Source organism: Panthera pardus, unplaced genomic scaffold (genome assembly GCF_024362965.1).
Source record: "Panthera pardus isolate Hobbes unplaced genomic scaffold, ASM2436296v1 HiC_scaffold_25, whole genome shotgun sequence".
Classification (NCBI taxonomy): domain Eukaryota; kingdom Metazoa; phylum Chordata; class Mammalia; order Carnivora; family Felidae; genus Panthera; species Panthera pardus.
The window spans coordinates 36,194,308-36,215,791 of record NW_026526821.1 but is presented as its reverse complement, the minus strand read 5'-3'; the positions used below and the strand labels follow the sequence as shown (position 1 = coordinate 36,215,791).

The 21,484-nt window shown below is 38.3% G+C and overlaps 2 long non-coding RNA genes across 2 annotated transcripts in view; one reads left to right on the top strand and one right to left on the bottom strand.

Annotated features, from left to right (window-relative positions):
* Nucleotides 1-21,484, bottom strand: part of LOC109274709 (uncharacterized) — a 96,885-nt gene that overhangs the window by 29,965 nt on the left and 45,436 nt on the right. The gene's annotated exons all lie outside the window — the stretch shown is intronic.
* On the top strand, nt 12,076-20,814 carry LOC109274710 (uncharacterized). The gene is made up of 4 exons (XR_008417788.1): nt 12,076-12,366; nt 13,645-13,882; nt 14,821-14,981; nt 20,585-20,814. It is a non-coding gene; the product is annotated as an uncharacterized LOC109274710 (long non-coding RNA).

Here is a 21,484-nt window from a genome sequence, read left to right as displayed (position 1 = left end):
TTAATTGGGATTTCATTATTTGTACATAACTTACACCCATGTAATATGCAGGCAGCTCAACCTGAAAACTGGTGTACATATATCTCCTTATTTAGAACTTTAGTTCTTTAATAACTTTATAGTTAGGTTAATTATGTGCCTTATATGTTTCTTTCATTGAGTTTATTCCTAGACATTTTATAAGTTTTTTTGTTACTGTGAACAGAATCTTTATGTCACATTTCTCAATTGGCTTTGACTGACCTATAGAAAAGGTTTTGCATATTGAACTTTTATTCAATTGCCTTACTACACTCCCTTACTAGTTCTTTTTAAATTTTTCTAAATGTTTATTTGTTTTAGAGAGAGAGAGAGGCAGAGAGAGAAGGAGACACAGAATCCAAAGCAGGCTCCAGGCTCTGAGCTGTCAGTACAGAGCCCTGCGTGGTGTTCAAACTCACAAACCATGAGATCATGACCTGAGCCATGTTGAACATTTAACCAACTGAGCCAGTTGGACACTTGACAAACTGAGCCACCCAGGCACCACATTGCCTTACTAGCTATAACAAGTCAATTGAATCTCTTGGCCTTTGGAGTTAAACAGTTGTATTATCAGCAAATAATAACAGTTTTGTCCTTTCTTTTCCTTTTCTGACCTCACTGCATTGGCTAGTACTGCCAGTACAATTTGAATAGTAAGAAGGATTGTTACAACTTCTTTTAGTTTCTTTTGTGATGTTTCAGGTTTTACATGTTTATACCCTTCCCTAGTCAATGAGAAACTTATCTTTTGAGATATAAAACCAACGAATATATACCCTACAGTAATGTCCCAAATGATTGAATTAATTGAAAATGGGTAATAAAAAAATAGTTTAATGTGTACGCTTTATTGTCATTATTATAAAATCTCAAAACATGAAGTTTCACTGTTTAAATGGGTTTTCCAAAAAACTCCCGCTATAGCAAGGACCTGGCAATTCCAAACAAGAAAGATCTTTTTGTTTCCTGTTTGAGATCTATCTACACCCTAAAATACATCAAGCAAGCTTAGAAAACAGCAGGGACAACCAAGCCAAATTGGAGCGTATGTCTGAAAGGCTACAAAAACACTAGTCTTGCACAGTTAATGATGATCCTGTAACATGTACTGTGAATAGCATTTTGCTTCCTGTTAATAATAGCTTGTCATCTAAATAGAATAATGTAAAGTGTAATGAGCACTGCTCTTAAGATAAATATTGCTTTTATTTTCAGTGAAGTGGAAACCACTGCCTTTGTCTTTTTTTTTTTATATTGCCAACCGCTACAAAAATAAATTTGCCTAAAGGTACATCCAACAACCACTGTACGACTCTGAACTCAGGATATTCCCAGCTAAGCTGATTAATGAAGAGCATAGCTATCATTAGTAATCTACAAAACATTTGGTTGACCTAGGACTGTCAGACCTGCCTGCCAAATTGCATAATTTTTATAGACATTTAAGGTCAAAATGAATGGCATGCCACTCTATAGATAAGAACACATTATTTACTTCTGGAAAAATATACTTTGTAAAGAGGAAAACATTTAGACCAAATGGTCACTTACCAATATTTTCAGTTAAAATGTATGTTAACTTTCAAATTACAAAATGACTAAGACTATTCTCTGACCTCAGCTAACCCACAGAGCAAGCAGCCTGCATTTTGTTGACTTTTTAAAAAAAATTTTTTTTTTTTTTTTTTTTTTTAATTTTTTTTTTTCAACGTTTTTTATTTATTTTTGGGACAGAGAGAGACAGAGCATGAACGGGGGAGGGGCAGAGAGAGAGGGAGACACAGAATCGGAAACAGGCTCCAGGCTCCGAGCCATCAGCCCAGAGCCTGACGCGGGGCTCGAGCTCACGGACCGCGAGATCGTGACCTGGCTGAAGTCGGACGCTTAACCGACTGCGCCACCCAGGCGCCCCTAAAAAAAATTTTTTAATGTTTATTTATTTTTAGAGAGAGAGAGAGAGATGGACAGAGAGTAGGGGCATGGGGGCAGAGAGAGAAGGAGACACAGAATCTGAAGGAGGCTCCAGGCTGTCGGCACAGAGCCCGACGCGGGACTCAAACTCAGGAACTGCAAGATTGTGACCTGACCCTGAGTTGGATGCTCAATTGACAGAGCCACCCAGGCTCCCCGCATTTTGTTGATTTATACATACTCTCCTGTCACCAAAAATTTTAGAAGTACTATGCAAAACTGCACAATCCCATATTACTTCATACATTTTAAACATATGTAAAGGATTGAAAATTTCAGATGATATTTCAATTAAATCATTCTGTAGAGTTTTATTGCTAATTGCAAGAGAAAAAATACACAAGAAATATTAATTATCATTTTCTCTGGGTAATGGAATTATGGATGGCCCTATCAACTTTTCTGTTTGTTTGTTTTTTTAACTTTTTTTAATGTTTATTTTTGAGAGAGAAAGGGTATGCATGAGAGAGGGGTGGGGATAGAGACAGGGGGACAGAGGACCCAAAGCAGGCTCTGTGATGACAGCAGAGAGCCCTAAGTGGGGCTCAAATTTACAAACCATGAGATCATGACCTGAGCTGAAATTGGACACCCAACCGACTGAGCCACCCAGGTGCCCAACTTTTCAGTTTTTAAAATATAATCTGCAGTAAGTGTGTATTACTTTCTTAATAATAAAAATAAACTAGTATCTTTTAGAAGTTGATTCAAGGTAATAGGCAATATGTTTACTAAAGGAAAGCTTCCCAAGACTAGAAGCTTTACATATGTTGCTGAGCTAGAAGCAAAACGTGTACTCAAATCTTGTACTCCTCAGGTCTCTGCCCCCACCTGGCCTCCAATCCCCATAGGGTGAAACTTGACCACTCAGAAAGGAGATAGGTGGGAACAGGCAGAATAACTCTGCTGGTGGAATTTTTATCAAGTATTTCCAAAGTAGCTGTAACACTTTACTCTGTGAAAATTAATAAAGGGAAACCTGACTAAAGTGGACTCTGGGTGCTAGAAGGGGAGGCTGGTAGGGGGAACCTTATCACCCAATGTCAATTACAGGGAGAACTGTCAATTACAAAAACAGAAGAATCTCAACAAGAAAGAATCATCAAGGGGCGCCTGGGTGGTTCAGTTGGTTGAACGTCCAACTTCAGCTCAGGTCATGATCTCGTCATACGCAGGTTCGAGTCCCACATCGGGCTCTGTGCTGGCAGTGTGGATCCTGCTTGGGATTTTGTCTCTCTGTTTCTCTCTCTGCCCCTCTCTGGCTCACACCGTCTCTGTCTCTCTCAAAGTAAATAAATAAACTTTAAAAAATTAAAAATAAAAAAAAAAGAAAAAAAACTCACAGACTGTGAGATCATGACCTGAGCCGAAGTCGGACGCTTAACCGACTGAGCCACCCAGGTGCCCCAGGAGTTTGTTTTTTTTTTTAAGTAAACTTTCCACCCAACATGGAGCTTAAACTCATGACCCCATAATCAAGAGTCACATGCTCCACCACCTGAGCCCACCAGGCACCCCCTGGGCTTTGCTTTAAAATCATCTAGTGAGGGGAAAGAGATAGTAGGTTGAGTATAAATGAAACTATGTGGACCCTATGCTGATAAATATTGAAAATCTGTGATAAATACATGAGGGTTCCTTATGTTATATCCTCTATTTCTGTATTACGTTTGAAAAGTAAAATACTTTGCTATCACAACAGAGTAACAACAATTTATGTAAGTCCTAACAATTCAGTATTAGAAATGCTTTTTCGGGGGGCACCTGGGTGGATCAGTTGGTTAAGCATCTGACTCTTGATCTCAGGTCTTATTCTCAGGGTCTTGAGTTCAAGCCCTGCATTTGGCTGGATATGAAGCCTACTTTAAAAAAAAATGCTTTTTTTTTCTCATAAATTATTGAATGTCATGTTAATTCTCTCACATCTCTGATAATAACCTTGGCATGAAAATATTTATACAGCCTACATTTAAATTTCTCCTTCTAATGGGGTTTCTGGGTGGTTCAGTCAGCTGAACATCCAACTCTTGGTTTTGGCTCAGGTCATGGTTTCACAGTTTGTGGGTTTGAGCCCCACATCCAGCTCTGTGCTGACAGTGTGGAGCCTGCTTGGGATTTTCTCTCTGCCCCTCTACAACTGGCATGCGTGTGTGCTCTCTCTCTCCCCCTCTCTCTCTCTCTCTCTCTGAATAAACAAATAAACTTTAAAAAAAATTAAATAAATTTCTGCCTCTAAGGGCTCCATAATTTGCAAAATTCAAAAATAACTTCTGGTCACCTTGGATCAATCCAGATGGAAATGAATATTGAAAAGTGGAGTCATGATTGAGAAATCTTCAAAAGGTCATAAAATGATTAAGCTCCCAAGTGAATAGAATTTAACTTGATTTTGTACCTATAGATTGGAGAATCAAAATATGAAAAGGGATTTAAGAAAAGGCTCACTCTGAGAACATCTGAACTCTGAAATATCAACAATCATATTCATTTTACTGAAGGATTGGCCTCAGCCTTACTTTAGCTAGCTACTTCCACTTGAGCATGTAAAAGAAATAACCCAAATTTGACTTGTCATTAACACAGCCATTAGACAGAATAACTGTAGTTACATTCTGAGCCACGATCTTCTAGAAGATTGGATAGTATTTTTGTTTTGTTTTACACTTTATTGAATTGTAACACACATGATAAAAGTGCACACAAAAATACAATTGATGAATACTCCCAAGTGGAGCATACACATGTAATCAGCATCCAGATCAAAAAACAGGATTTGGGGGGATCGCCTGGGTGACTCAGTCCATTAAGCATTTAACTTCGGCTCAGGTCATGATCTCAAGGTTTCTGAGTTCTAGCCCTGCAACAGGCTACACGCTGACAATGCTAAGCCTGCTTGGGATTCTCTCTCTGCTCCTCCCTCACTTGCATGTGCACACATATGCTCTCTCTCTTTCTCTCTCTCTCTCAAAATGAATAAAACTGAAAAACAAAAAAACAAAAAGCAGGGGCGCCTGAGTGAGTCAGTCAGTTGAGCCTCTGACTTCAGCTCAGGTCATGATCTCGCCGTTTTGTGAATTCAAGCCCCGCATCAGGTTCTGTGCTGACAGCTCAGAGCCTGGAGCCTAATTCCGACTCTGTGTCTCCTCCTCTCTCTGCCCCTCCCATTCTCGTGCTCTGCCTCCCTCTGTCTCTTAATAATAAATAAACATTTAAAAAAAACAACAACAAAGCAGGAATTTTCTCTGTTGTGTCCCCTTCCAGTAACTACCTCCTCCAAAGAGAAACCACTCTTTTGACTGCTAACACATGGATTAGTTTTGCCTGTTTTTTTGTATTTTACATAAATAGAATCATACTGTCAGTAAGGACTGTGTCTAGCTTCTTTCACTCATCATTATTTTTGTAAGACTCATCCATGTTTTGTGAAGTTGTAGATATTTCATTCTCATTCCTACTTTTGTATTGTACTGTCTAAATAAACCGCAGTTGATGTAACTAGTCATTCTTCTGTTGATGGGCATTGGAGTTATTTCCAGTTTTGGGCTATTATGAATAGTGCCACTGAGAAAGTTCTCGTACGTGTCGTTTGGTGAACATATGTACATATTTTCCTTGGTTGCATAACTTACAATGGAATTGTTAGGACTTATATAAATTGTTATTACTCTGTTGTGATAGCAAAGTGTTTTACTTTTCAAACATAATACAGAAATAGACAATACAATATAATGAACTTTCATGTATTCATCACAGATTTTCAACATTTATCAGCATAAGGTCCATATAGTTTCATTTATACTCTACCTACTGCCTCTTTCCTCTCACTAGATGATTTTTTAAGTTTCTTAAAACATTTTTATCTATTTTTGAGAGACAGAGAGAGACACAGCGTGAGTGGGTGAGGAGCAGAGAGGGAGGGAGACACAGAATCCAAAGCAGGCTCCAGGCTCTGTGCTGTCAGCACAGAGCCCGACGTGGTCTCAAACTCACAAACTGTGAGATCATGACCTGAGCCAAAGTCAGACGCTCAACTGACTGAGCCACCCAAGTGCCCCACTCTCACTAGATGATTTTAAAGCAAAGCCCAGGGGTTGCCTGGCTGGCTCAGTTGGAGGAGCATGTGACTCTTGATCACGGGGTCATGAGTTTAAGCTCCATGTTGAGTGGAACGTTTACTTAAAAAGTAAATAAATAAAATCTTATATATAGGCTGGGTTAGCAGATAATACTGGGGTGGCTCACAACTAACAGTGTGACAGTTCTAGTTGTTCTGCATCCTACCCAACATTTGTTATTTCTGTCTTTTATAATTTTAGACTTTCTGGTGTATTTTGATTTGGGTGTGGTTTCAACTTGCATTTCTCTCATGGTTAATGAATCAAGCACTGTTTCAAATGTTTACTGGCCATTTAAGTGTTCTCTTTTGTAAGCATGTCTGTTGCCCATTTCTATCAGCTAGCCATTTTTTTTCTTGTTGATTTGTAGGAGCTTTTTATATATTCTAGATAAAAATCTCTTGTTGGATATTTATATTACAAATGTTCTTTCTGCGAGTTGTGTTTTAACTCCTTTTATGGTGCTTTTTGATGAACATAAGTTTGTAATTTTAATATAGCTCAATTCAGTTTTTTTCCATTATGTGAGTGTTCTGTACTGTTTTAAAAGAAATCTTTGCCTACTCAAAGTTTTAAGTTGTTTTAATGTTTTTTTAAAGCTTTACTATTTTACCTTTTATAAAAAGGCCTACCATCCATTTAGAATTGATTTTTGTGTAAAATGTTTAGGGGCCAAATTACACAAACACACACACACACACACACACACACACACACACACACGTGTGTACATAAACACCCAATATCTTGGTACCTCATGGCCCAATCAAGTTGACATGTACAACTATTGCACAGGGGCCTGGTGGAGCTTCCTGTTTCATGAATACATTGATGTGCTGCGAAGGTAACATGCCTGGATTCCATGAGGAGATAGCGTGGAAGCTCTGCCTTATCTCCCAAGTTTGGTGTATGACTCTCTTCATTGGTCAGATCTGCATTCTTTATAATTAAACTATAATTGGAAGTATGAGACTTTCCTGAGTTCTGAAAATTCTAGCAAATTATAAAACCTGGGGAAGGGTCATGAGACCCCTGATTTGTAACCAGCTGTTTAGAAGTGCAGATGTCCTGGGGACCCCATTTGTGGTTAGCATCTGAAGTGGGGGCAATGCGTGGGGTCTGCATTAATTCTGGGTGTTATATCAGCATTACAGGACACCAGTTGGTAGCAGAGAATTGGTGTCAGTCACACCTTGTGACATTGGTTCTTGTTCAGTTACCAAATTGTTTTTTATATTCATTTTATTCTTGCTTACCTTTAAGGAGAATTTTACATATTGGTGCCTACTCTGCATGCTTACAGGTGTGCAAAATGCTCCCGAAGCCCTCTATTTTGATCTCCAAAGCTCTCTCTTTTCTATTTTCTCCTTAATGCCCAAAACACCCAGTGAACATTTGTAATTTCCACTCCAGAGGATTTCCTATCATGTCTTAAGTTTTAAGGATCATGAAGTCTTGAATAGCACTTCTTTCTAACAGGTCAGAGTGTTCTGCTCTGATGGAGATAATTACAGAGCCATCTCCACAATCTCAGCTCTTGGATCTTTTCTCTTTTTTCTTTTTTACCTAGTTTTCTACCTAGTTTTTTCTCATTAGTTGATTTCACCCAGTATCATGGTTGTAAATGCCATTTATATATTCCAAACTTCACATCTCCTCTGAACTCCAGATTCTTCCATTCAACTGCCCAGTCATCATCTCCACTTACAGGTCTGGTACTCTTCTCAAATTTAACACCTACAAAACTAAGCTCACAATGTTTTCTGCAAATTCTGTACCTCCCACAATCTTCCCAATCTCAGGTAGTGGCAGCTTCATCCTTCTGGTTGCCCAGGTGTGATCCTTGACTCTTTTTTTCACACCCCGTGTCTGATTCATCAACAAACTCTGGTGGCTCTATTTCTAAATATATTCCAAATTCAACTACTTCTCTCTACCCTCACTGCCACCAGTAGGTTCTAGTCATCATTATTTCTTGATTAAATTATTGCAATATCCTCCTAAATGGTCTCCTTGCAAAGATGTCCCATGCTCCCGACCTCCAAAGTCTATTCCCAACAGAGAGAGCAAAGAGATTATATTAACAATGAGAAAAAATAAATAATTCTGATCATGTCACTTCTCAGCCTGAATCCTCCAATGATATCTGTCCCATTCAGAAAAAAAGCCAAAGTTCTTAGTAAAACCCACAGGCCCTACATGACCTGGATTCATTTCCTCTCTGACTTCATTTCCCAACTTCACCCCTTATTCACTCCATTACAACCACAATGGTTTCCCTTCTATTCCTCTCACATACTAGGCATACTGCCACCCAGGGCTATTTACTAACTATTCTCTTTGCTTGGAATACCCCTCCCCCAAATACATGGCTCATGCCTCACTTAATTCAAGTCACTTCTGAAAATTCTGCTTTTGATTGAGACTTTCACTGGCTACCCCTTATTTAAAATGTCAACCTCCTCATCCCAATAGTCATATTCCTTCTTTCTGCTTGATTTCTCTTCTAACTCGTATAATCATCTAATACATTGTGTGTTTTACTTATCCAATTCCCAGTTAGGAGCCAAATTACATACCATAAGCAATTTAGGAGTTTGGGAAAGACTTCATAGCACAGGATGATTTGAAATGACTTCTGAAAAAATTGATGGGATTTGAATAGTCAGTGGGAGAAAGGAGAGCATTCTATGTGGAGGGTGCGGGGGAAGACATGAGCTATTTTTCATAGATTTGAGATGCAAAATCCCAATCTTTTAAGTAAGTAAGGCATTGTAGTACTTTTTTGGGGCATCTCCTTGAACACAAGCACTTTTTCATCTTTGTTTTCTCAAAGTATATCCCAGTACCTGGAATAAAATAGAAATTCAGTAAATATTGGGTGGATAATTGGATGAATAAATGGGTGGATGAATGAATGAATCAACGGATGGATCAAAGAATGAGTGAGTAGGTAGATGATACCAATTCATGAATTCATCTACTTTCTGTTTAAATTACATTGGGCTCTGATGCATGATAATCATAAAGATAATTCTTCACCCAGTAGATCAAAAGACTGAGTGAGTTAATGGGACATGTATGGAGCCTGCTTAAGATTCTCTCCCTCTCTTGCTCTCCCCGTCTCTGCCCTGCTTGTGCTTTCTCTCTCTCAAAAAAAAAAAAAAAAAAAAAAAAAAAAAGGACTGAGGGACTGAGTTAGCTTTGACCCACATAGGAAAGAATCTTTCTTAAAAGACTGTAAGAATGTTTTTTATTGTTGTAAAACACACATTATGTTAAATTTAGAATCTTAACCATTTTTAAGTGTACAGTTTAGTAGCATTGAAGACTTTGACATTACTGTGCCATAGATCTCTAGAAATTTCTCATCTTGCAATACCAAAATGCTATACCCACTATATACTAATTACCCATTTTACTCTCCTCAAATGCTGGTAACCCCCTTCATACTTTCTGTTTCTATGATTTTGACTATTTTTTTAATTTAAAAAAAAATTAATTTTAAGTGGGCTCCACGTCCAATGTGGGGCTTGAACTTATGACCTTGAGATCAAGAGTTACATGCTCCACTGACTGAGCTAGCCAGACACCCCAATTTTGACTCTTCTAGATACTCTGTATGAGTGGAATCATACAATATTTGTCCTAAAAAGACTATAGGAAAATTTAACTTTCCTTTATGCTACTTTAACAGGAGTAGTCATTGGAAAACATTCTACCTTGGAAGCTAAAGTTCCTGTTGTGCAATTCAAAACTACATTGAGAAATAAGAGCTGATGATTAATTTCCTGGTTTGATCTTTATGTGTATTCAGTAGAGAAAATGATAATTATTTTCTTTTTATAAATGAGGCAAGTCAAAATATCATATTTTATCAATTCCGAGTCATTCATTTCTGCCCCTCCCACATTTTAATATCTCTGAAATAAATTCATGTGTTATAATCAATGGTATTTTTGCCTTGTGTCAGTTTAATTGGTTGGCATCATTTCCTCTTTCCTGGTGGCGTTTTTTTAAAGTTTATTTATTTTGAGAGAGAGAGAGAGAGGGAGAGAGGAGAGCACAAATGGGGAAGGGGCAGAGAGAGAAAAAGAGAGTATCCCAAGCTGACTCCACACTCTCAGCACAGAGCCTGATGCAGGGCTCGAACCCATTAAACATGAGACCATGCCCTGAGCCAAAGTCAAACACTTAACTGACTGAGCCACCCAGCACCCCCTTGGTGGCATTTTTTATGGACACATTTTACAAGCATTTGTGCCTTTGGACTATGAAATAAGATAAATGATTAACTCAAAATCTCATACCCAGTCCATGACCATAGTAGAATGGACTGGAACTAAGTCTTCCTCAGTTTGAAAGTGAGGTTGTATTTTTTTTTTAATTTTTAAAAATGTTTTATTTATTCTTGAGACAGAGAAAGAGAGATAGACAGAGCTCAAGCAGGGGAGGGCAGAACGAGAGAGGGACACGGAATCCAAAGCAGGCTCCAGGCTCTGAGCTGTCAGCACAGAGCCCAACACCGGGCTCGAACTCACAAGCTGTGAGATAATGACCTGAGCCAAAGTCAGACGCCCAACCAACTGAGCCATCCAGTTGCCCCTCAAAGTGATGTTTGTTGTTGTTTTTTTTAATGTTTATTTATTTATTTTTGAGAGACAGAGACAGAGCACGAACAGGGGAGGAGCAGAGAGGGAGACACAGAATCCGAAACAGGCTCCAGGCTCCGAACTGTCAGCACAGAGCCCAACGTGGGGCTCGAACTCACAAACCGTGAGATAATGACCTGAGCCAAAGCTGGACGCTCAACCGACTGAGCCACCCAGGCATCCCTAAAGTGATGTTTTAATGACTAGGTAACATTTTCACTAAAAACCAAATTGCTTTTATGCCATACCTTATGAATTTAAGGCAACTCTCATTTACTTCTAGCCGCCTCCCATTTGATGTTAAAAGCTTTTAGTAAAGAAATTATAAGTTTCAGAGACACTTATGACAAGCTTCTTGCAACTGGGACCTCACTTCATGTTGCCAGATATAGCAGATAACAATATAGGAATGTCTCACATATTGCGTGGGACATCCTTACACTAAAAAGTAGCTTATTGTTTATCTGAAACTCAAATTTGACTGGGCATCTTATATTTAATCTAGCAACCCTAACCTCACCTAATCCTTGGAAGAAGTGCTATCGGTGGATTGGTTTGGACTTTTCAAAAGATTCTCAGTGAGAGGATTAGGCAGGGAGGTGCAAGATGCACCAGTTAATCAAGAGGAGAAGCCCTCTGGACAGTATCTGACCCAGGGTCTTGAAAGCCCCTTGATTTGGCTCCTAAGCTTCATGTTGGAAGTGTACCAAATACTCATCTTGGCTCAGTGCCAAATGACCTAGTGTTACAATAAATATTGGGCTGAAGCCAAATATCACCAACTTAGAATGAACTTCTAGGGCAAGCTGTTTTCTTTAAAGACTCTCAGGCTGAATGGAATTAAATAGCAAAATAAAAATAAATGTGTTTTTTGAATGTTATTTTGTTTAATGTCACAAATGGTAATGATCTAATAATACTGCAAAGACTATAAATATGGTTTGTATGTAATCTCTATTATTCTGCCTTCCATCCTTATTTAAAATTGTACAAACATTTGTTGGCTTAAAAAGGATAGTGTGTTCTTCCTACAGTTATCTAGTAGAAGTATTCTTGCTTAATATTCCTATTAGTTGATGATCTATTTCCTTATTGATTAAATTATATATGAAATTTTTTAATCATAGATTTTGTATATAAAATTAACAGCTTTCACAATCATTAGTTGCAGTAGCATCTTATAGTAATAAATACATAATTATGTTTCAGCTGATTGATAAAATTGTAACATGTAAAGCTCACGAAGGAGACTTTCGTTTCACATTATGTCTCGATGCTTACCTCTATTTGAAAATGAATATTCAGATATTAACAATAAATTCAAAAGAATGATATATCTGTTTTATTTAAACTCCAAGGGTGGTCCTGGACCAGCAGCATTACCTGGGAGGAGTACATAGGATCTCAGGCCCACCCTAGACCTGAGGAATCAGAATCTAAGGGTGGGGCTGCATTTTGAATATTGCATTTTATCATTATTGTCTAATCAGCTGACATTGATGAAGAACCAGGGACTCTGAGTGGTCCCTGTGCCTCAAAATGACAACTGGACCTGATTCAGGACTTCCCTCATCTGTGAACTATAGGGATTATTTCAACCAATGGTGAGCAGATGTCAATCTCATTCTATTCCACCCAGTGTTCCTTTTTAGTCCTTACTTAGGTCCTTTAACTACCCCCAGAAATCTCCTACCTACCTGGTTTTCTACACAGCAATAAAGAAAACCTATCCCTGGTTTTCTACACAGCAATAACTAACTGATACAGTGTCCCTTATGAAAGCTTCATCAAAATAATTATAAAGGCTTACCCAAAAAAATATCTTGGGAGAGGATATAAAAAATATCTTGTTAAGAGGCTTATTCTAAAGGATGATTCTCAGCCCTGGCTGCATATCCAAATTACCTGTTAGCTTTAAAAATTCTGATATACAAGGATCCCTCCAAACAATTTAAGTCTGAATCTCTGAGGGTGCAATGTAGGTGTTAGTCTTTTTCTAAAAGTTGTCCAGAGGATGATTCCAACATGCAGCCATTGTGGAGAACCAACGATCTAAAGTCTGGTTTAATTACCACTCCTCTACGCAACTCAGCCTATGCAGCCATACTTGACACTCTTAGAAGTTCAAGTGAATGAAACACAGGACTTCCTAGTCTGGAAAGTCTCATAATCTCTTTATGTCACATGGAGGAACATTTTAAGCAGAGACAAATGGATTCTAAATGCACTTTAGGAATTAAGTTCTTATCACTAGCTTCAGACACATCAAAGTTGGCAAATCAAAAGTTAGCCATAATACTCATGTTTCATTTTCTCTTCTTACTAATTTGGTGACTCCCCCCCCTCCCCAAATGTGTTAAGGTACATTCCCTATCTGCCCCTTTATTTTATCAGTAGGAAAATGATCTCACATTTCAGTGAGACTCAGAGCCCTGTAGACAGTTTGGGATTGACTTTGAAATTGGAATGCAAGGTTAAATATTGGTTCCGATCTCTCAACCTAACACAGTCTTTTGGGGAAAAACATCCATTTTTAACAACTCTTCTGGCCATAAGACTGTTGTTTATATTTAACCCAAATCCCTCTAGCAGCTGAACAGTTCATCTCTCCTCTTGAAGAGGAATTCTTGATTACAGTTCCACAATCCCAGGTGCGCTTTGGAATCTGAAATTTGTGGAGGCTAGAAAGGTAATGCAGTGCATATATGGCAAATCATATCCCATCTCCAGGGAGTTCTAAAGCAGCATCCTGTAACAAACATATTTAAATCTGTGCAAATTAAACATAAAAATTCACAGCAAGCATGATGAATAGATATTATAAACAGTCTTATGTGAGTTCTGATTTTGTCATTAAATTTAGGAGAAATTTTACTTTTCAGAGCTTTTTCTATCTGGGCATTAAGGATAAGAGATTGTAGACTGCAAGTTCCTGCAAAAAAATAAAATCGAGTGAACTTCAATTGGGAAAGGCTGAAGGGGAAACAAATGAACAACAGCAGTGGTATATGCTGCAAGAGCACATTTAACAGATTTCTTCCCACAAACAAACTGGATTTGGAATGAAAATTATCTGCGGCCAGACTCAGAGTCCCAACCAGGAGACCTTGCAATAAAAAGGTACTGATTTGGATTGGGAGTTGGGTTTTTAAGGAGAGACAGAAGAAGGGAAATAATAACAAGTCTTGGGAGTGTCTAGAAATGGCATCTTGTATGTGGGCTAATTATTTTCAATGATGAGTCATCCCCCAAGCAGTTCACAGCTGGCTCCCTTTTAGTTCTCCATTTTAAAATTCATCTACATCAGTGCAATTAGTGGTGAGTTGTTCAGGATGTCTTGGCCCACCCTTGGACAGACCCATTGTTCCTGGAGCTTTTTAGAAATCTCATGGCTTCTCTTCAGGTCTTCTGATTTTGCATCCAAAATGCTTGGGTCTTGTCTTTTCCTTGACTGTTTTCTCTTGACAGGGAGAAGGAAGGGATCCCTTGGGTCTCCTTTGATTATTGAATTGGCTTTTGCTCAAGGAACCTAATAGGTTAGTGAAAACAAGGTGCAGAGTGGGAAGCTCTGGCCCTCTTTTAAGAAACCATATGCTGCTTTTCTTTCTCAGCATATTCCTGAAAATTTCCTTTTGGCATCATGTTTTAAAGAATGGATCTAAACTGAGATGTGTTAAATCTAAGATAGGTTAAAATTCAGAAGCAAACCATTTTTTCCTCTCAAACAGTTCACTGGGTACAATAAGCACTTCCGAAGTGTAAAGTCACTTTTAAGATAATCTTAGGGCTTTTTGTAAAGTAAATTTTGTCACTGCAGAGCATACATACAGAAAAGTGCCCAAATCATAAGGGAACGGATAGATAAGTGAACTTATGACAGAGTTTACACATTGTATAGCCAGTGCTTTGGCCAAGAAATAAAACATGACCAACACTCCAGAAGCCCTTCCTGTGGTCCCCAGGCCAAGGATGACCACCAAACTTCTAAGACCATAGGTTAATATTTTGTTTGTTAATTTACATCTTCTGTTTTTTATTTCTTTTTCACAACACTATAGATGGAGATTCATCCACATCGTCTTGATGGCTGCAGTGCCACTCTTTTCACTGCTGTGTAGGGCTCTCTTGTATGCTCTGCCATTTAAACCTTCTACCACGGCGGTCTTTTGGCTTCTGACTGCTCTGGGCTGCTAGGGCTAGTGCTGCTTGAAGCATTCTGGTATGTGTCCTGTGTGAAAATATATATTCTTTCCTGTCGAATACCTAGAAGCAGGATTGCATAGTTGAGTCATACGACATGTACATGTCACCTCTCATCCATGCTGCCAAATGTTCTCCAAAGTGATTGCACTAATTTTCACTCCCAGCAGCAGTTTCTGAGAGTTCCATGGAGCTTTTAAAAACAGATATCTGGGGCGCCTGGGTGGCTCAGTGGGTTAAGCGTCCGACTCTTGATTTCGGCTCAGGTCATGATCTCGCATTTTGTGGGTTCAGGCTCCGTGTGGGCTCTGCATTGACAGTGTGGAGCCTGCTCAGGATTCTCTCTCTCCCTCTCTCTCTCTGCCCCTCCCCCACTTGTGCTTACTCTCTCTCTCTCAAAATAAATAAATAAGCTTTAAACAAATTTAAAAACAGGGGTACCTGGGTGACACAGTTGGTTAAGCATCCGACTTCGGCTCAGGTCTGATCTCACCGTTCTTGAGTTCAAGCCCCAGGTTGGGTTCTGTGCTGACAGCTCAGAGCCTGGAGCCTGTTTCAGATATTGTGTCTTCCTCTCTCTGCCCCTCCTCTGCTCATGCTCTCTCTCTCTCTCTCTTAAAAATAAACCTTAAAAAAATAAATATTAAAAAATAATTTAAAAACAGATATCCAAGCTCAGTAATATTTTTCAGTTTAGGTATCTGAAGCTGTCCATTGGTATTATATCTATAAGGATTCTCACAATTAATCTCCAAGCCTGTCCTTACCTTTAAAAACAATTTCATGTTTTGGGGCATCTGGATGGCTCAGTCAGTTAAGCTTCCAACTTTGGCTCAGGTCATGATTTCATGGTTCATGAGTTCAAGCCTCATGTCAGGCTCTGTGATGACAGGTCAGAGCCTGGAGTCTGCTTTGGATTCTGTGTGTGTGTCTCTCTCTCTGCCCTCCCCCACTCATGCCCTGTCTCTCAAAAATAAATAAAACATTAAAAAAAAATTCTTTTAACTTAAAAGAATAAAAAATAAATAATTTCATGTTTTAAAGTAAGCTTCAAGTCTCAAAAAAAAAAAAATGCCTGGCTTACTGTTTTATGAGCTTCATGGCACCCTGTGGCCTTTCCTGTCCTTTCCTGATGAATCTTCATCAGCAAAGCCTGGTGTTCTGGTTTGACCATTTGTGAGTTTGCAGGGATCAGTTTAAGAGACTTACAATTTAAGAACACGTTTCAGTATTAGAACTTAATTCATGAGTCATTGGAGAGTTTGCTGAGAAAGTGTTCTCAATTCTAGCAAAATCCAATACTGACCCTAACTTCAGACAACAAAGTTGTCAGGGAGATTTTCGCATGTGGTTTCTGTATCTCATTACTTTGTAGTCACATTAGTAGACATTCATAAAGCAAAGAATATATAAAGGCCATATGCAACTCACACAAGGTTTCCTCTAATAATGGCCTTATTTTATGCACAGGTATATAAGTTAGTAAAAATAATACCTATTTATTAACTGCTGACTATGCGTCAAGCAGTATAATCCAGGCTTTAGACCCTTGCTACTCAAAATGTAGTCCAGGACCAAGCAGCATGGACAACATCTGGGAGCTTGATAAAAATGTAGTCTCAGGTCCCATCCAGACTTGCTAAGTCAGAACAAGATGCCCAGGGAATACTGATACATGCTAAAGTTTGGAAAATGCTAGTTTTAGACACATGCGAATTAATTCTTGCTATGGTATGACCATCTAAACACAGGAGGAGCAAAAGCCCCATTTTATTTATTGTTATTTCATATCTACCTATTTATAACATCTTTTTTCCCCAACTTTATTGATATATAATTGACACATGACCTGTAAATTTAAGCGGTACAATGTGTTGGTTTGATACACTTAATACAAAATGATTACCAACATAGTGTTACTAAAACCTGCATCACATCATCCACTTACCATTTCTTTTTTTGTGGTGAGAACATTTAATATCTACTCTCTTAGTGACTTTCAAATATATATATATATAGATAGATAGATAGATAGATAGATATTCAGATCCCCTGCCCATTTTTAATTGGATTGTTTTTTGCTATTAGGTTGTATGAATTCTTTACATATTTTGGATATCAATCCTTTATCAGATACATGATTTGCAAATATTTTTTCCGATTCCATAGGCTGTGTTTTCATTTTGTCGATGGTTTCCTTTGCTGTGCAGAAGCTTTTTTAGCTTGATATAGTACCACTTATATATTTTGCTTTTATTGCCTTTGCTTTTGGTGTCAAATAAAAAAAAAAAATCATTGCCAAGACAGATGTCAGGGAGCTTACTGCCTATGTTTTCTGCTAGGAATTTCATGGTTTCAGGTCTTACATTCAAGTCTTTAATCCATTTTAAATTAATTTTTATGTATAGTGTTAGATAGTGGTCTAGTTTCATTCTTTTGCGCATGGCTATCCATTTTCTCAATACCATTTATAAAAAGGCTATCCTTTCCCCATTGTATATCCCTGGTTCCATTTTTTTTTCAAAGTAGGCTCCATGCCCAACGTGGGGCTTGAACTCACCATCCCAAGATCGAGAGTCGCATGCTTTTCTAACTGAGCCAGCCAGACGCCCCTATTCTTGGTTCCTTTGTCATAAATCAATTGATCATTGATATGTGCGTTTATTTCAAGGCTCTCTATTCTGTTCCATTGATCTGTATATGTGTGCCTATATATGCTTTGGGGTTTGCTTTCGTTTTTGTTTTTGCTTTCTTTTTGAGAGAGAGAGAGAGAGAGCACTTGAGCAGGGGAGGGGTAGAGGGAGAGAGAGAATCTTAAGCAGGCTTTATGCCCAGCATGGAGCCCAACGTGGGGCTCAATCTCACAACCAAGAGATCATGACTTGAGCCGATATCAAGAGTGGGACACTTAACTAACTGAGCCACCCAGATGCCCCATGCATTTATACTTTGACCAAGATTTGTTTCCATATTTTAGCTATTGTGAATAATATTTCAGTGAACATGGGAGAGCAGATATCTTTTTGTGATATCGTTTCCATTTCCTTTGGATATATACCAAGAAGTAGGATTGCTAGATCATCTGGTAATTTTATTTTTAATTCTTTTAGTAACCTCCATATTGTTTTCCATAGTGGTTGCACCAATTTACAATCCCATTTTATTTCTTTTTTGTTAAGTTTATTTATTTACCTTCAGAGAGAAAGAGCATAAGCTGGGGAGGGGCAGAGAGAGAGGGAGAGAGGGAATCTCAAGTAGACTCTGCACTGTCAGTGAAGAACTCATGAATGGTGAGATCATGACCTGCGCTGAAATCAAGAGTCAAATGCTTAACCAACTGAGTCACCTAGGCACCCCCATAGCCCATTTTAGAGATGAGGAAGCAGAGGCATAAAAAAATCCTTGAAAATACAAATTTATTTATTTATTTATTTATTTATTTATTTATTTAATGCCTAAAGTAGGCTTCACGCCCAGAGTGGAACCCAACATGGGGACTGAACTTACGATCCTGATATCAAGTCCTGAGGCAAGATTAATAGTGGATCACTTAACTGACTGAGCCACCCAGGTGCCCCAAAAATGCAAATTTAAAGAAAGACTGACAGTAGAGCACAGGCTTATAATCATTATGCTGTGTGACCAGCAACCAATTTTGTAAGCATTTTATTTATGTGGACATTCTTAGGACCTTAACTTGGTGTAAATAAATGATAATAAGCCTACCAAGTAAGCAGGTTTAATAATAAATTTGGCATCTTGTCTTTTAAGTATTGACTTTTGGACACTTTGCTGGTAAATGATTAAACAAGGAAGAATGTGATAACAGAGAATTGGTTTTGTCCTCAGGAAATGTGGGCAGTTTGGTGTGGGTGGGTAAGCACATGCATACATGAGTTGACACAGCTGAACTTCACCTCAGGCTTGTGCTCCAGATAACAGCAGAGTTCAGATATCCTCCTAACTTTGTATTTTGTCAAATCCCACCACCTTTTTGTGTTTCAGGAAATGCCTTACTGCAAAGAACAGGCCCCCCCCCCACCCCCACCCCCCCCAAACCAGCTTAGATAAGACTGTCTACTCTTTCTCAGGACTCTCACCAGATTTGTAGATGACCCTCTTGTTTACTTGTGACAGGCCAAACATGGACCTTTCTTCTCTTTTTGCTTGAAGGCACTGAAAGGCCAGATCCACTTCCTGTTCTTTGTCTCATGAATGATTAGCTGAGATGAGAACTATTTGTCCCTTTCTGAATCTACCTAGACACAGAGATAAACATTTCCTGTTCACCCGATTGCAAAGTATTCCAACTGTAAATTATCCTGCCTATAATTGCTTACCCTTCCCTATAAAAGGGTAAGGCAAATTAATAGATACTGTGTGGTGTTCTTCCTATTTTTTAGCCTAAACAAAATCTATCTCCTTAGTTGTTTTGTTTTTTCCTTGGCCACAGCTCATTTAAGTTTTCATATTTTCAGTGACTAAGGTTGGTGGTTAATTGGCAAAAATACACCTTGCCTTATACATCTGAGCTTTGTAATATCAAGAGGAAGAAATGACTGCTCTTTTGAAGCCTGCAAGAATATCTTCTTCCCAATTTACTGTCATCTTGCCCCAGGTTTGGTAACTATGACAAGTAACCATCTTCCCAAAGGCTCTCTGGGGCACAAGACATCACCTGGGCTCCAGCATCAGCCTATATTAAGTCAATCTTTAGCATATGCTCAGTAGCCTCTGAGCTTCCTGCTAAGGTGCTGAAAACTTTTGAAAACTGAGAGAATTTTTTTTAAACATTATATATTTTTAAGCATTTATTTATTTTTGAGAGAGAGAGAGTGGGGCGGGGAGGGGCAGAGAGAGGGGGACCAAGGAGCAGAAGCAGGCTCTATCCTGAGAGTAGAGAGCCCAATGGGAGCTCAAACTCACAAACTGTGAGATCATGACCTGAGCTGAAGTTCAATGCTTAACCAACTGAGCCACCCAGACACCCCAAAAGAGTGTGAGAATGTTTAAAGCAGAAATCCTTGGTGGGACACCTGGGTGGCTCAGTTGGTAAAGTGTCCAACTCTTAGTTTCAGCTCAGGTCATGGTCTCACGATTGGAGAGAGTGAGCCCTGCATCGAGCTCTGCTCTGGCAGCATGGAGCCTGCTTAGGATTCTCTCTCTCCCCATCTCTCTCTGCCCCTCCCCTGTTCCCTCACTCTCTCTCTCTCTCTCAAAAAAAAAAAAAAAAATCTTAAAGTAGAAATCCTTGGGCCACCTGGGTGGCTCAGTCGGTTAAGCATCTGACTCTTGATTTTACCTCACAGTTGTGAGATCCAACCTCACATTGGTCTCTGCACCAAGCGTGGAGCCTGCTTAGGATTCTCTCCCCCCCCCCTTCTCTCTCTGCCCCTCTTGTGCTCTCTCTCTCTCTCTCTCAAAAATAAATAAATAAATAAATAAATAAATAAATAAATAAAATTTTTTTTAAAAAAGTAGAAATCCTCTAGATATCTAACTGTATATGAGATTGCAGAATTGATCTGATGAGCATTGGAAGGGGCTTTGAATGAAGATATATAATATAGATGCTCTTTTGACATTTGTGTTTCACTTAATAACATCATTTTTCTCCTCTAGGAGTCTGTTTAACCTCTGAACACAAAAGGTATTATGGAAGAAATACGTATTTTTTCAGTTTCACTTGTCACAAGGAAGAAAAAGCAACTACTTTCCTGTACTTTGCTAAAAAGCATGTTTTCTACAAAACAATTCTAGAAGTCAAAAAGGAAAGTTTCCATTCACTCTTTCATTTTTTGCATTACAGATACAATCTTGAGATTAATAAACCCCATCTGAGCATCCTTTGCAAAGAATCTGTGTTGTGAGTTCAGTGTTAAATGATTATGGACTAAAGAATAAATAAATAAATAAATAAATAAATAAATAAATAAATAAATAAATCCTGATTAATGAAACAGTTTTTGACTTGGATTTAAAAATCCAGATGACAATGTTATTTGGTGGCATTTTCATAGAAATGTGTAGAAGATATTTAATGAATTCAAATTAGGAAGTTTTTTCCAGGTTCTCTTAAAATCAGGCCTAAAGCATCAGCAGAAACAGATGTACAAAAATCTATTAATTATTGTATCTTTAAAATTCTACCATGCTATGTAAGAATTATTAGAATTCTAGTGACTAAAGGGGTCTATAAATAAATGTTTATGACTATAAAAACTTTTATCCTGCATATAGACTACGTGGAAAGGTTAGGAAGTTTTTTCCAGGTTCTCTTAAAATCAGGCCTAAAGCATCAACAGAAACAGATGTACACAAATCTGTTAATTACTGTATCTTTAAAATTCTACCATGCTATGTAAGAATTATTAGAATTCTAATGACTAAAGGGATCTATATATAAATGTTTATGACTATAAAAACTTTTATTCTGCATATAAGAAAGATCACCTATTTACTTTTCAAGCACTTTCACTGCCCACCACCACCTCGTTTTCATTGAAATATCAAGATTTACTT